We start from the raw sequence: 17,792 nt of genomic DNA on the forward strand, positions 1-17,792 counted from the left end.
TTTTCTCTAGAAGTGATACTTCATCTCAGATCATCACAAGTAACTGTAGATTTATTTTCCATCATTAGTGTTCTTCCTTTTATTTGGCTTCATTTTGGTTTGTCCTGAGGACCCAAGCTCAAACATTAGTAACAAATATAGGACTCACAACTGTTCATCTCAGCTTCTTTCTCCTAGAAGAACAATGAATTCCTCAATGTTGAATACCTTTTAAAAACTGTTAACAGAAAATATCCTTAGAAACAGCAAGGATGAAAGGCCTGGGGATAAAGGATGACATCATAGGTCTAGACCTGAAATGTCACTCCTCTTTCACTGTTTAATGCAGCACAATAGCAAAATCTTGTCAACTGCACTGACTGAACTCCATCAAAATGGCCACTCTCCATAAAGATATAACTTTCAGATTTATGCTTTTTAGAAGTGTTTTGTTTGGTTGGTTGGTTGGGTTTTTTTATTTATTTCTTTCCTAAACATTTAAAAAGCCTAAAAGGTTTAGGCTGTGCCTTTGAAGTGACTCCTGGTCTTTCCCCACACAACTAAATGTCTATGTATGCATCTGTGTAATATGTAATATGCGTAATATTTTCTGCTAGGAGATCTGAGCAGGAATGGCAGCTATGCCTTCTCTGGAAATTAACCTCCAGCAGGAGATACAGAAACCCTAGTAGTGTGTAATAATAGCTAACAATTCCCCTCGCTCTAGCTGCTGAGGTGAGTCTTCTTAGATAACATGGTCATGCCATCTGTTATCAATGATATCAGTAGCAGTTTAGAGAAATAAGTTTGTGTATTTTAGAATTGGCCTCAAAGTATTATAAACTGTTAGTGGTGTATTTTGACACCTACACAATCCCTAGTGGCATGATGTTGGTAATATATAGCATTGTATTCTCAGGAACAGAATTGTAACTGCAGAAACAGAAGAGAAGTGCTCAGTCAGAAGAGCCCTAATGAAAATTGATTGTAGAGAGTGGGGGATAGAGACACAGTATATCTGTTCAGCAGGAAACTTCAGCTGAAGTAATTTTTTTCCCCCTTTTCCATATAACTTATAGGCTAGAAACAAAGATAACCCCAGATCTCCAGATCCAGAGGAAAACTAATACTCTATTTAGTGTGCCAAATTTTCTGCTAGTGTATCTTGATATATCTCAATTGACTTTAATAGACTGCAGCCATTTTTTTCCAGACAGGAATTTGGTCTATTGTATCAGGAAATGTTCTCACAGAACTGGCTGTATGCCTTCATTTTTATTATTTTCTATTCTTGGAATTGACATACCCTTGTGAAAATCTAGGGAAAGTTTGGAGGTAAAGGGATGTCAGTTTTCTGATTAGTCTCATAAAGGAGAGAAATTTTCTTTAAAATAAAATTGTTTGGGTATTTTAAATACACATTAAAACAAAATTGCATGTTGGGCAGTGTTTTTAAAGTGTTTTAAGTGAAGTAGTTCTGAATGCTCTTCAATTCTGATCTTTGAAGTCTATGACAAAGTTTATTTACCCATCTCAAGTGGAAAGGTGGCAATGTCTTTAATGTCTCCATACATTGCTTATGATTATCTAGGTGATGCTGCACTTCTTTCTTCTGTAATTAAGCCACACAATAGTAAGCATCTGACCAGATAAAAAGCAAAGTAGTACAGGTACACTGTAGCACTGTTCAGATTACAGAACCATCCCTTAAACCCCCCTAGACTCCTTGTATGTGTAAATTTTTTATTATGTGTAAAAGCCAACAAGAAGGTTGAAGTGATTAGAGCTATTATAAAGTTATGCTCTTTTTTTATATCTACATGAAATTGATTATTTTTTTCCTTCCAGAAATTTTAAAGATAAGAAATACTTGAATATGCTGGTAGGTAGAAGAACATCTTCCTGAGCAGGTGGGCAGTACTTATATAAGAAACACCTCTTATAGACTCCTGAACAGTGGAGTGCTGATCAGAAGCCAAATATACTCCTGTCGGTGAGGTGGGCTGACTCAATAGAACAAGAGAAGACAATTGGAGTGAGGGCATTCAGAGTTCTGAAAGTACAAAAAAACCCCAATTTTGCATTGTATTTCCAGGAGGAAAAAAAATTAGGATGATTACGTACCAATCCCTGAATTTTTTTGCATTTATTTGCAGAAAATATATTGTCTCTGGCTCTTGATTTAGCTGACAAAATACTCAATAGAAGAACTTTCTTTCTATGTTCAGCACTGAGTTTTCACTTAAGGAAGAAGAATTTACAGAGCTTCTGACTCTTGTCATGTCTGGATTGCACTTTGTGCTTGAGAATAGTGTGGAAACATCCAAAGATTTTTAAAGTAAACAGTCAAAAGAAAAAAAAACAAACAGCTCATTAGTGTATCTACAGTTTAGGCAATTCTCAGTCAGCAGTTGAAAGTGAGATTTCAGAATCATGGTTTTTTGACACAAATGCTCTTCAATTATAATGTGTTTGTTTCCATTGATTGGTAATCTTTTCCAGGTTTTCAGCTGGAAATAGTGGGAAATTGTTGCATAATGAGAAAGGAGGACTTTCTTGGATGACTAACTTTCCTCAGATGTTAAAAGACCTCCCTCAGATGTCAAAAAAAAAGAAAAAAAGAAAGAGAAAATGTACTTTCATCTCATTTGTAATTGGACATCCAAAATGTTTAATCTTAAAGTATGTATGTCTTTAAAACTTAGAAAGTCAAAGCACGTAAATATCTTTCAAAGCTTTCCACTTTAAGCAAAAGGAGGTAAAAGTTATTGAAATTGGAGGGAACAGGAGTACAAATATTTTGTTATTCAGAAACTAGAAAAGGGTGATTACCTTCTACTCAAGCCAAGTTTTTTGTGGAGAATAATAAAGGAAGTATAAAAGGCTTTGAGAAGTCTAAGGCAGAAGTCCAGTAGGAGAATTTGTGCTGACATTATCAAGGCTAAAATAATGACATCTCTGCAGCATAAAATTGTGTGGTGGAAAAGCGAAAGAATTATTATTGACTGAACAGTAGATTTTGGTTTACCAGGAAATAATTACGAGTGGGAGGGAAGAGATTAAAAGTTGTTTACTGTCAGAATGCCTGGCTTTTTTTTTTTTTCATGTAAACAGACTCAAGTTTAACATCTGAATCAAATTTTAGAAAGAACTTTGTTTTGCAGAGTTAAATTTATTGAAGATATTGATTAAATTCAGGGTTGTTTTGGAAATGTAAACAACCTAAGTATGTTTTTCTGCAGACATGTTGTAATACTTAATGACAGATAAGCGTCATGGTGAGTGGCATGTTAGAAAAGTTGGAGATAAATGGATTGCTGCAGGGATGCACAAACTATTAGCTGAGAACAAGAATATTGACAGAGTGCATCTAAATTAATGTTCAAGTAGACATCTTTCTTCTATGCCCTTTTCCTCCAGGTCTGGCGTCTAGTATCCCCTCTTCACAGAATCACAGAATCAATTTAGGCTGCAAAAGACTTCTGAGATCATGGAGTCCAATTTATGACTGACCACCACTGTGTCAATTAGATCATGGCACTGAGTGCCATGGGTGCTCTATCCTTAAACACTTCCGGGGACAGTGACTCCGCCACCTCTCTCAGCAGCTCATTCCAATATCTAATTGCCATTTCTGTGAAGAATTTCTTTCTAATGCCCAACCCAAACCTCCCCTGGTGCATCTTAAGACTATGTCTTCTTGTCCTATTGCTAGTTGCCTTCTCACACGTCATACTCCAAACACTTCACCAGCTTATTTGCCCTTCTCTGGATGTGCTCTAGCACCTCAGTGTCCTACCTGAACTGAGGGCCCCAGAACTGGACACTGAACTAAAAGCAGAGCCTCACCAGTGCCAAGTAAAGGGGAAGAATTAGGGAAGTGATGTCCATACTTTTTCTGATGTGGACAGCCAGGGTGTCTTTGGCTTCCTTGGCCACTTGGGCACGTGGCTGGCTCATGTTGAACTGGCTGCCAACCAGCACCCCCAGGCCCCTTTCTGCTGGGACAGTTTTTAGCCTCTCTTTCCCCAGCCGGTAGCCCTGCATGGGGTTATTGTTGCCAAAGTGCAGGATCTGACACTTGGTCAATCATGCTGTGGGTCTCAGTCCATCAATCCAACCTGCCCAGGTCCCACTACAGGGCCTTCTTACTCTCCAGCAGATTAACACTCCAACCCAAATTGGTTTTGTGTGCAAATTGGCCAATGTTGGCCTCAGTATCCTCATCCAGATCATCAATAAAGGTACTGGACAATTCTTTCTCCCTTGACTCATACTGTGGAAGGGTCCCATGACCCTTTAGAACTCATGAACAAGATTGCTCATGTAGGTACTTAAATCAAATTATGTACTTCAGGACCACATGGGATATCATCCAACTGTTAAATGAATGCCCACACCCCAGCTCAGACTAAAGCTATGCCAAAGGAACTCCCCCTCATTTTCAGCTGTTTCACTCTGTAGATTCACTCTTGTTTGGCTGTACTACTTGTTAATGTAGACCACACTCAACCGTGAGTTTAGTAATGTGCCATATGCTTTTTTTTTCACCACTCAGAAATGGATGAAACATGATTTATACAGATCAGACAGAGAAGAGAGTAAATCAGGATGAAACCATCCAGTTAAATGTTTCATGCTAACAAAAATATTTATGCCAAGTGAATCCTTGTATTAATATTAATAACAAAACAATTTTAAACATTGTCTTGTATCTGAGGTTCTGTTCTTCATGCAACAGAAGTAGATATTTTATACATCCTAACAAGCATCTATAGGTCTAAAAATACATAAGTTTATGTAAAACTACAAAAATATTCAAGATTGTGTAACATGGTACAAGTGCCAAATTACAACAATATTTGAAGTTAATTAGATAGTGTAGTGGACAAAAGGATTTTTTTTCCTTTCAGTGCAGTAGAAATACCGGCTGTGCAGTGCTGTGTATGATTTATTTATAGGCTTCTAATGAAGACATATCTAATCATCATAATTAATTGGTATTTTAGTGCTTTGGGGCCTAATCACAGAAAATTTCATGTGTTGGCTCAAATCGATATTAGCTATGCGGCAAAAAATTCAGAAGAAAACTCAATTTTTTCTTTGTTCAAATTTGCTTTTCCATTGAGCTTAACTACTGTGTGGTGTTTATAATTTAACCCTCTAAACACAGCCTATGCTGAAATGCAGTGAAAATTAGCTAGGAGACAATTTGCAGGGATAGTATTACATGACAACAAATTCCTATTTCCTGTGAGAATTTGCTTTCTTAAGGTCTGATATTAACCTTTTTTTATCAGCATTGCATCAGTAAAACTGATCAGTCAACAACTTTTTGTAGCTATCCACACAATTTTGTGTTATTTCTTAATATTTTGTATTCTAAATTCACATATTAAAAAAACCCATAAAATGTCTTACAGTTCTGTAAACTTGCTGTTCACTTGTGTATTTTTTCCTCATCACTCTATTAATGGTAAATAGATATATGTTATGAGTAAATAACCTGGTTTAACTGCAGAAAATAATGTACTTTTTATTTAATTATGAGAACGTTTCTCCATAGCTATAATAGAATTAATGTTCTTTGTTTTAAATAAATGTGCACATATAAATATATATAGTGCAATATATATACGTATATATATACATACATATATATATATATACTTACATACTCTTTTGTTCCATGAATATAACTCCTTGCTCAATTTTTCAGATATGACTGATGAATATACCATTTCATACCCATGAAATGAATACTCCCACCTTCCTGTGTTGTCAGTGATGTGGGTATGATAGGCCTTCTTTATAGCAGCAATAGCACTTTTATTTTTCGCTAAAATAGCTGTTCCACAAAGTAGCTGCAATAATCATCTTCCCTCTTGCCAGATATTGACTACTGGGCTAGAAGAACTGTATGCTTTTTTTTTTTTTCTAAATGTACATTATAATATAGAAAGTAATAGACTGAATTGCTTTTTTTCTTTAATTTTCTAAAGAATAATTTTAACTCCTATGTCTTCTGCTAAATATACTAACCTCTACTGGTACTACAAGTGGTATATAACAAAATAATTCCACTAGATTCTTTCTTTCGTGTTCATCCTTAAACCTTTGCCAGTTTTTATTTTCTCTACATTACAGAAAGAGCAATTTTACTTAACAGTTTCTCAGTGTATATCTCATGTCTCTATTACGTTTCATGAATCTGAATTTTCAAGGATGACATTTTCTCAAGTATTTGTGATTGGCATAGGTTGTCTGCTTTCAAATGTTAGGAAGCAATCTTGATAGCTGTAAAACACTTTGTCCTCTTTTGAATGTTCATGAATATATTATCAAAAGTGGCACACAGTGTAAAGAGTCTGGCAGAAACCCCTGTGTAAGGAATCCTGGAACCTGAAATCAAGACCCTCTCCTCCCAAAACACTAGCATTTTGAATTGTATGGAAGAAGAATGTCCATTAGTTGTTAATTCTACTAGCAGGAATTCCTATGAACCTATTTCTAGGCTTCCAGATGAGTCAAAGGTTATTAAATACTTCCCTTAACTTGAGTAAAGTGCTTGGACTCAAAAACAAACCAATACAAACATGTTCCAGTGCAGTGCTTAAATGGCATGCTTACCATTCCAGCTAGGGCACTTAAAGGGTATCATATGAAGCTAATTATGTACCCCCGTGAGTAATCTATCTCTGCTTGGACTTAAACAATTGGTTTCCTATTACCAAAGAAATCACTTTGGAAAGAAAAATATTTCTGCTTAAGGAGAAACAATTTTAGCTCTTTTTAAGTGTCCCATTTAATTCCAAGATAAAATTATTTAAATGATAAATACCACTGCTACTCCATTCTTCAAGAGGAGGAATGGGAAAAGACTGCATGATTTAGCTGAGGCTACTAGGAGAAACAAAATTAAAAATACCACACCAAAACAAACAAACAAAAGAAACAAACAAAAAAATGAAGCAAAACCCAAGTCACAAAATAAAAAAATAAATAAATAATAAAAAAAAAAAACAAAGAAAACCCCCAACAAACGAAAAACCCAAACACACCACAACTACAGGGTCACAGTTAAAAGTAGCAACACTTATATCATCCTTTCAGGTTTCAGACATGAGCTGGTAAGGCCATTAATACTACAGTTTATAACAGATGGCCATTCTTGCTTGGACATACACATACATCATCAAATTTCCCTTTGAGTTTCACTCTCTTTAATTCCCACTGAAGTCAATAGGAGTTTCATCTGTGTAAAGAAGAAAAGAAATGGACCTGCAGGGATATTTTTCCTTTGTCTTAAGTGATGTATTGTTAAATGTAGGGATTAACACAGAAAGAGAAAATATCATCAGGACCAACACACAAAGAATTTTGTTTAAATCTTTGTGAGATGAAAGTCAATTAATATTTAACTTTCAGAAGGCTAAAACCTTCATGAAGGTCTCTAATGAAATCAGGAGTAAGAAAATCCTCAATAGATATTCTATATCTACATTCCTTTTTCTGATGTTATATTCTTTAAGGATCCTCAACCAAGCAGGGTCCATTATCTATTTTTCTGCCCTTCAGCATGCAAGGACACTCAAATTAAGTGTATCTGTCCATGAATCTGAGAAAATAATAAATTCTGAGAATAAATCTTCTGATAATCTCTTTTGTTGTTTAAACCAAATCAACACCAACCAAAAACCACAAACAAAACCGCACAAAATCATGAAAAAACTAAAAGTCTTTTCAAGAGCACATAACCTCAGCTTTAGATGACCCCATAGAATGCTTTGGATCTTTAACTAGCTTAGAGACACAGGAAGAAATCTATTATTTCATGCATAGTTTACTTACTAACATCATAAAGGCAGAAATACTCCCCTGTGGAATTTGATATACGATGATCAGCGTTGTAAACCAATTCTGACTAATCATGTTTATTCTGATTGATTGAGCTAATTGAAAAACAGCACAGATATTCCCTCTAGGTGCATTTTTCTCTTATTATATTTGTATGATAATAAAAAAAGGATGTTTTCAATCCTCAAAAAAAAAAAAATTGGTTTCTTTTTAGCCTACCAGAACAGATTACATGTTTGAATATTATTAGTCTAACAGGTAAGCAATCTGTTTTCAGAGTTTGACTGTACTAAATTCAACCATTAAAGGCCTAAATATGTATTTGAAATTATGTGTTCAGCACATAATTCTTAATGCTAATAAATTATTTTTTCACCCTGTGTGGTGCTAGCTGTATCTACTTTGACAGCATTTCCTGACAACAAAAACTGTTCTCAGCCTTCCCAATGAGACCACCACTCACCTCATACATTTCGTGATGCTACCTACTCTATTTCCTTGACTCTCAGAGTATGCTGAAAGGCATCTGTTATAGTGACCATCATGCTTAATGACAGCTATGCATCTATGCCAGAGAAATGAAGAAAAAGCTTTTGATTGATGAAGACTCAAAAATTGCAGGCTGAAATAGTAGGCTTAACTCCAAAACAGGTGCAATGACTTCCTCAGAAACAGCCGAGTATTGTCTTCTTATTTGTAAGATAGTGCAATAGTGAAATCTGTTCTTATACAGAGAAAAAGGAGAAAAAAAGCAAAATATAAAGTGGAGATTAGCTTTCTTAAGTTCCCTTAAGTGTCCAATGCAGAGGTAAATGAACTTACATGTTTTAAAAATCAGAGAAAATGCGCATCAGAACTTTTGTATGATTATCAAGCATGCACCTAACTGCAGTTTAGATTTCAGGTTTAAGATGTTTTATAAGTAGCTTGCCTCATAGAATTTTAAAAACTGGGTCTTCTTATTTTGATAAAATGTAGGGTATAAAAAAACATTTAAAATGTAAAAATACTCGAAGTGTTAAATCTAACATTCAGAAACTACAGTAACTTAAATGGAAGATAGCTGACTCATATCACTAAGGCTAGTAAACTAGCTAATGGAAAGTAAATGTATTTTTGTCCAAGGAGAAATGAAGATGAGTGACATCTATTGTAAAACTCCTATATAATAATTGGAAGGAAGAAGCCTATATCTCCACATTGATAAACTTTCCATAACGATATAACATTCAGTGCATTAAAATTGTGTCATGCTCAGTGGCTTAGTTTATAAAGATAACAGGGGATGCCAAAAGAGCAACCAAATGCAGGAAAATTTTCTGGGATGAACATTTACTTTACAGCCTTGAAGAACTCTTTATTCAGCAGCTCCTTCTGTAATTTTAGTTGAGCTGAACCCCTAAATTGGCTTTTAAATTTTGGTTCCAGTCAAATACATTGAAAGTGGAACCATACATTGGAGATTTAATTTAGCTCTGAATTTCTTTCACATAATTGGCCAAATATTCTTAAGACACATAAGAACAAATATGGATAATCTTACTAACTGAGGGGGACAAACATATACATACAAACATAATTCTGAATTGTAACAAAACATAATACAATTACTTTTCAAAATTATGTCCAAGTGTATAATGTCATATCTGAATCTTTGCAAGATATTCTTGCAAAAGTTTCCCATAAATCTATGTGTGTGCAAGAACTCACATCAGCAGTGTTCATACAACTATCTTGAAAGTTTTTGGGAACTTTTGGAATCATGCAGACATGGACTCGGAAAAAAATGTGTCACGTAAGTGATCAGAAAAAGAACATTAAGTGTGGCAAATAGCTGAGCTTTTCTTAACAGGTCACAAGTTATCCCAATTCACAAAAACAAAGAAATAGAACTCATAGAATCAGCGGTATGAAACGATATTCTAGCCAAAGCTTTGGTATGTTCAGCATCAAAAAATACCATGATTGACAGAACCCTACTGTTTTGCAATCCCTGGAAATCTTTTTCTTTATCTGTGAGTATCACAAGGAGATTTGAACCAAATAGAGGGATATTTTGAGCACTGAGAAGAAAACAATTTCTATTGTTTGATGAAAAGTGTAATTTTACAAGGATACTCAGTGGCTTGTCCCATCACTTCACTGCATGCACACCTAAATCACAATCGATTCTGTCAGACCCTTTACCAACTAATTATTGGTGAAAGAAACTTCAGAAACTTCAGAAAATCAGAAACTATTTGGTAGTAGTCATATGACCGTACTTTTCAAAGGAATATAGTTTTCATTCATTAAATAGTTTGTTGACTTCTTTCCTCATGATTATGATATAATGAGCAAGTACTAAATAATTATTTTATAAAAATAATAATAAATGTAATAAACCATATTATTAATTACTGCTTGTTAAACAGAAATTGTATTTGATTATGACCACCATTAGCTGGCTTATCTTAGTTATAACAAAGAGCTGTAGCAAACTATGTTGCATACTTCTAGAGAACTTTTTTCTGACTGAAAGGATACATAGTGCAATAAAAGTTAGGCTTTATTTTCTTTTTATCTGTTGATGTGCTGTTGGTAATTTGCTCTAAAATGTGTAGACTGCATTGTTTTTCTCATCTAAAATGTAGTTATAAGTACAAAGATAGTCACATCAGAGAATTTATCTGTCTTTCACCATTCTCTATGTACTTCCTGTATCTTCTCTCATTTGCAGTCTTTCCAAAGAATAAAGAGCTGTCTAAGCAAACTCCATCTATTTTTTGTTTTTCCTACATTACCACAGGGCTTTTTTGTTTGTTTATTTTTTTGTTTTGTTTTTGGGGGTTTTTTTTGTAGGTTTTTTTCTCCTGAAAGAAAACCACTCTGGGGTAGATATTTTAAATGATTTGACTAAACCACAGAAAGTGTATAAAAAGGTAAGGAAAAACATGCCTATGTAACACAATATCTCACTATTAAAACATACTGAAGAATGTTCAGTTCTTGGCCCCTCACTACAGAGAAGACATTGAGGCACTGGAGAGTGTCCAAAGAGAAACAGAGCTGGTAAAGGTTCTGTGAGTGGCTGGGGGAGCTGGGGTTGCTCAACCTGGAGATGAGGAGGCTCAGGTGGACCTTATCACACTCTGCAACTACCTGAGGAAGATTGCTGCAAAGTGGGGAGCAGTCTCTTCTCCCAAATAACAGATGATAGAGGAAACGTCCTCAAGCTGTGCCAGGGAAGGTTTAGATTGGATAGTAGGGTTGCGAAGCAATGGAACAGGCTGACCAGGGAAGTGGTGGAATTACCATCCTTGGAGGTATTTAAGAGATGTGTAGATCTCTAACTTAAGGTTGTGATTTAGTCGTGGACTTGGCTATGTTAAAGGTTGTACTCAATGACCCTAAGGTTCTTTTCTAACTTATAAGGTTCTATGATGATATACACTTGAAGAGAGAAATAACGATGTAGACTCATCAGCTGTGCAAATTTTTAATTCGTTTGACACTTTCATGTCCATATTTATTTAGTGGCTCAAATTCAGATTCCTTACCTATAAATGCTCTTCCTTTTCTTCCTCAAAGTGTTCTTCATTGCACTGTTTCTTGATCATGACAGAAAAAGCCATTTTTCTCCTACAACCTCAGTTTAAATTCAACTAAAGTACCACTATAGGTCTTCCTATTTATATTCTCTTTAGCTGTGATGAGAATTACAATTCTTTATCCATTTGTAAAACAAAATAATTTCTCTTGATCTATAAAGTTAAACCATTTGTCCATTTTTCTTCTCACATCTCAATTACTTCAACATCTACTATATCAAAAAGAGCATCATCCAACAGCTGCTATTTCAGAATGGTGCAAAATCACTTTTTAATATATTTAATTGCATTCACTGGATCTGTCTACTAATTTTGGTCAAGCACGATGCCTCTCTCTACTTTTCACAGCATTCCTGACCTTTTCCTGGTCACAAAATTTGATTTAAAGTTTTATCGCTGACATTTAAATTTTGGTTCATTTTTAAACAGTATGTTCCATAATTTCTTCTACTGTATCTTCCATGCTTGAGAGAAACTGTTCTGCCAAACAAGAGCACTGTCTTCCTTCTACTGCCTCCATGATGTCACAATAACTTGATTGCTTCTCTCATATTTTCTCTTTCCTTGGACCTCCCTCATTTAGCTGAATATATCTACTTTCTTTTGTCCTGCACTCTGGTTTAAAGTTACTTGAAATAAGAAATACCTTTTTGTTGTCTCAGTATATTCTCATAATGCCTAATAAAATTGTGTTCAAGATCTAAGAACAGTCTTGAAACTGCTGTACAGTGAACACAGCTAACAGGAAGATGACTGGATGGTGGTAACTCTTTCAATTGCCTTGAGAAAACTGCTGAAGGATTATTCACCTTAAACACTTGATATTTTGCATTGAAATCAGGCAGAAGCCCTAGGAAGCTCACCAGAGAGCTAAGATGTATTGTGCATTAACAGAAGTTTTTCCCTTTGGTAAAGGATATAAAGTTATGATAATATGGACTGTCAGTTTAACAGAGGAGTGTTTTTGGTTTTGTTTTTTTTTTTTTACTCCTCCATTGATGGAGCAAATCCATTTAATAGTGACAAAGCTAAACATTCAGATATCCTTTCTGTGACCTTCAAAGGGACATGTCTCTCCTCTTGCACGATCCACTAAGATCAATTTTCAAAGTCCGCTGAAAGTTAAAAATATTTCAGGTTCTTTTTCCAGGCAAAGAGGCTGTGACAGAAGGTAAAAAGGAGCACCCTAGGAAGGTAATTCAGTTATGTGCAAAGAACCACTTTATCTTTCTGAAAAGCAGATAAGGTTCCTAGCAGGAGAGGACCACATACTCTACAAGCCTTATGGGCATATGCAAGATCTCATGCCACCAGAAAACGTCTTGATGAAGTGGAATGTGCTGCTCTGTTAATTAAACCAACATCTTAATTAAAATACATTCCTTCAGATATAAAATAGTTTGTGTGAGTACCCCCTAGGATGTCTCTGTTATTTTTTAAAATCTATTTAGTTTTTAACATTTTGAGTTGAATGTATAATTAATTATAGGTGAAATTTAAAAATGCGGGTCTAGTGAGTTGATTCTGATTGCATTAGCTATCACAGAGAATCCTGCAGTATCCTCCTTCACATCTTCATGAGTTTTTCCAGAGCATGAAGTCTGAGAAAATCTCCTTTCTTTATGTGAAAGCATCTAGAGCATGGAACCTTTGTGTCACCTCTTTTGCTTTGGTAAGCTCTTTTCTGATTTCTTTTTTTATCCCACAAAGTCCCACACTGGCTGCCAATCCATTATCAGCTTCCTGAGACAGATCTTTTCTGCCTCCCTAAGTTTAGGTAATACATACCTGACCATACAGACACAAGTAAGGTATCCAGGCTGTCAAAGAGAACTTCACAAACAACACAATACTCCTATGGGAAACTTCTAAAGACAAGCAAATGTGGTTCCATACCTTGGAGATTTAAAAGGCTGATTTGATGTTATATCGTTAGGTTGACATACGTAACTTTTTTTTCAAAGTCTGATAATGCTTTAGGGAAATGGAATGAGGGGGAATTTGAAGGGGCCAGTACACTCATCCAAGGCATTGAAAAAAGGGCTTTTATTTAGACTGTAGAAATCAAAGTAGATAAATAATGTTTAAAAGTACACATTCATTTTCTTTAGGAGGAACACTAGTACAGAAATCCCTTCTCCCTAATGCATTAATATCCTTTCATGTTCCTTTGATATTGTTAGTGCATATTTATGACCATAGGAATTAATGTATTCACTGTTCTCTACTGCACCAATATCTTGTTTTCTACAAATAAGGGGCAAAAACCCCCAAAACTCCCCAAAACCAACAACAACAACAACAAAAAAAATACCCTGAAAAAAACCAAAATCCCCCCCACTCCCTCCCCCAAAAAACAAGGAACCAACTAAAAATCCCCAAACCCACCAAAAACCCAAACAACCAAAAAAGAAAAAAAAAAAAAAAACCAAACAAAAAAACACAAAAGCAAAGACAAAAAACTTGCTCCATGATAATTTCCATGGCTTCCAAAGTCTTCCTTTTCCATCTAGGTTCTCCTAAGTCAATCAAAGAGTAGTTAACAACTTTTCCATGACAAAAATATTCTTCTTCTTGGCAGTTATCTATTTTCACAAAGTTTGTGGAATCTTGTTGTCTTTAAGATACCTATCTCTCCGAATCAGTTGACACTGACCAATAATTCCAGAAGTTCCTGTTAAAATACTGTCCTGTATATGCTTGCACATGAACATGCACCTGAATATGGACTCAATATTTGGTTACGGTTAATAGATCTATTTAGGAAAACAGACAAAAGAAGTTTCCTGAAATAAACATAAATAATTAACAGTAATGAGGATCTAAATAATTAAATTTTATAAGATAATATTTTAAAATATTTATATCATATAAGTGCATAAATATATGTTAAAGCTATAGATGTTATATAGATACATATTTTTATAGTTTTTAAACCTACCTATAGATATACAATATTTTATATAATTTTTACATTAGTTATATTTGGTTAACAGAAGATTTGGCATATAAACAAGTATGGAGTGTAACACAGAAGGGTGAGCAAATCAGTTATCAATACACATATGAATTTTAAAAATAAAGATTCAATTAAACACCTCAGTGGCAATAGAATTCTTGTCTCACAGGTAAAAGCATAATTAAGTGTAGAGGCAATATCTAGTTCCATAAATAACTATCTATAATCATACAAAATTGGCATGTCATTATTCATATTACAGAAAGAGCAAACAAGAATAGAAAGCAATAATAGTCTAATAGAACCGAGTTCCAAATAAGTAATCTCTTCTTCCTCTCACTTTTCTCAAATATGTTCATTAAATCTACCTGACAAAATCATAGGAAAAATATTTTTCTTCTGCCTGTTCTCCATAAGAACAACAGGATTCATTGGAAGGAATATAATGACCACAGTGCTTCAGGCCCTAGTTTAAAAAAAAAAAAAAAAAAATATATATATATATATATATATATATGTATATATGTATATATATATAACCCCCAGCTGAATAGACTGAGAATTATCAAGAAAAATAATGTCATTTCTTTGTTGTTAAAAGGAATTGCACATTTTTCTACTTAGAAGTAAATCAGTCCTTGTTTTGCATTGAACTGAAATATGTGAAGCTGAGAGTGATAACATGAGCATTGGCAAACAGCGGACTGATCTGGTATATTCTTGATGGATGTAACAATAAAAGAGAAACCAAAAAATGGCCCTGTCTTGCTAAAAATTAATTGATATTTTACAGGAGAAAATGGAAATTTTCATCACTGATGCTTTTTGCTTAATTATTCAATATTATATTTTTTTAATCTTCTTAAAGATGCAAAATTACACTATATAACATACCACAATCCCAATATAATTTGATTTTATGTTTGCCCACATCTTCCAAACCTGTTTAAATTAGCTGGAGTTTGAAAATGTAGAGATAAGAATGGATGGTAAATCTTTCAGGGTGTGTGTTCACTTGGAAAGCCCCCCAAGTCAGACCTGTATGTCGTTGCAATATGTTTCCTTAGTTTACTCAGATGCCTACAAATGCATATACTGAGGATGCAGTGTAGGCATCAGTGTTTGGTGACTTGATCTACATGCATTTCAGAAGCTGAATTAAGGTGTCTTTTATCTCAGTGTTTTGAGATTGGTATTTTCTTGACCCACTCCATGAGGATGATGTCCCCATCTAACAATGTTTTACTTCTCTCACTTAGCACAAGCACCCAGAATCTTGGGGCAGATATTAAGTTATGGTACATGGTAAGACCATACTCTCTAAGATCTTAAAGATTAGATAAAAGCTCTTCAGAAGTTTTCAAAAACTGTGCAGGTGTGGAGTTGGCAGTGCTGGGTTGATAGTTGGACTTGATGGTCTTAGAGGTCTTTTCCAATCTAAACAATTCTATGATTCCACAAGGGTTAAGGCAAACAGACAAGGCTAGATTAGGAATATCAAATGGATTTATGTATGTTCGGGTACATGTTCTTCTATGAACACAGGAGTTTGATTTCCAGCTCTGTCAGTTCTTTCTTCTCATATATTTAAATCCTTGACTAGAATAAGTCTCAGGGTTGAATTATGAATAATGCCTTTTGTATTTTAAAACATAAGTGGTGTTTAGTACTATTCCGTTTGTCATATGAGGGTGTATTATGGAGAAAAAGAAAAGTAGCCTGGTGTCAGGAAAAAGAGCAGTGACCAGTGGATGATGCATCATTGCCGTCTACTTTGAGCTGGGATGTTGGATGCAACCACCAGGGGGGCTGAACAGACAATTAGGAAACCATAATGTGACAGTCTGCCTTTTCTTCACATTTCTTCCCTGTGAAAACTGAATTTGACTCATTGGAAATACAATTTTAATGGACTAAAGTAATTCAGTGCCCAGTGTTTGGCCTCCTCAGACAACTAGTGGAGTTTTATAACATATTTCAACACAATTCTAATTAACAGCAAATAGAACATATCGGTGAATTCAGTGTCTTGCAAACTGAGGCAATTAAATATAATGGTGAATTATTTTATAAAATTTGTGGTTTGGGTTCCTCCTCATGCTGATCAAAACCATCCTATTGTTCCCCTCCACAGCTGCACAAGGTAGACAAAATACAATGAAAAGTTTAGGGGTTGAAATAAGGACAGGGAGAGTTCACTCAACAACTACCATCACAGAGAAAACAGCCATCTTAAGGAAATTAATCTAATTTCTTGCCAATCAAAACAGGATTCCATAATGAGAAATCAACTCTAACTCTTAAAAACACTTTCCCCCACACCTCCCTTCTCATTGGGCTCAACTGCCCAATTCTCTACTTCCTCTCCACCAGTGGGGGAAGGGGGTGATTGAATGGGGGTTATGGACAGTGCATCACACATTGTCTCTGTTTCTGCTTTCTCCTCAGAGGGAGAACTCCTCATGCTCTTCCCCTGCTCCAGCGTGGGGTCCCCACCTTGGTGTGCAGTTCTTCAAGAACAGACTCCTCCAGTGTGGGTCCCCCACACGGTCACAAGTCCTGGCAGTAAACCTTCTCCAGCACGAGCTCATTTTTCCATGGATCCATGAGTTCTGCCAGGAACCTGCTCCAGCATGGGCTTCCCAAATGGTCACAGCCTCCTTCGTGCATGTCCACCTGCTTTGGTGTTGGGGTCTCCACAAGCTGCAAGGGGATGTCTGCTTCATCATGGGGCTCCTTGGGCTGCAGGGGTGCAGCTGTCCCACCATGGCCTGCACCAGGGGCTTCAGGGAAATCTTTGCTCTGGCACCTGGAGCATCTTCCCTTCAATTCTTCCCTGACCTCCATGTCTACAGAGCTGTTTCTATCACATATTCTCACTCCTCTCTCTGGCTGCTACCACCACCGTTGATGGGTTCAACCTTGGTCAATGGAGGTCCATCTTGGAGTTGGCTGGCACTGGCTCTGTCAGACACAGGGGCATCTCCTAGCACCTTCTCCCAAATGCCACCCCTATAAACCACCTATTACTGAAACCTGGCCACACAAACCAATTTATTTGAAAGAAGATAAGAAAGAAAAAAATTAGATAACTCCTAATGTCAACTAATATGTGTATTTTAAAATATTTGTTGCCAGGCAAACATGAATTTACTACATGTTCGGTCTGTAAGTGATTTTCCCCTAGTCCATAATTTTCCTAGCTATTTATAGTGTATAAGAAAATGCTTACAGTCTTGTTCTTTCTATCCTTTAAGTCAAAGGAATAACAAATTGAAATTATGCATTCTGGGCATGCATTAATTTATATACTTTTTTTTATTTTTTAAGATGAATGATGGTGACACCACACTTTCCCTTCATTTGCATAAAATATTGCAAAATTAAATAGAAATTGCTTGTTTGAT

The sequence above is a fragment of the Cinclus cinclus genome, chromosome 3 (assembly GCF_963662255.1).
Source record: "Cinclus cinclus chromosome 3, bCinCin1.1, whole genome shotgun sequence".
Classification (NCBI taxonomy): Eukaryota; Metazoa; Chordata; class Aves; order Passeriformes; family Cinclidae; genus Cinclus; species Cinclus cinclus.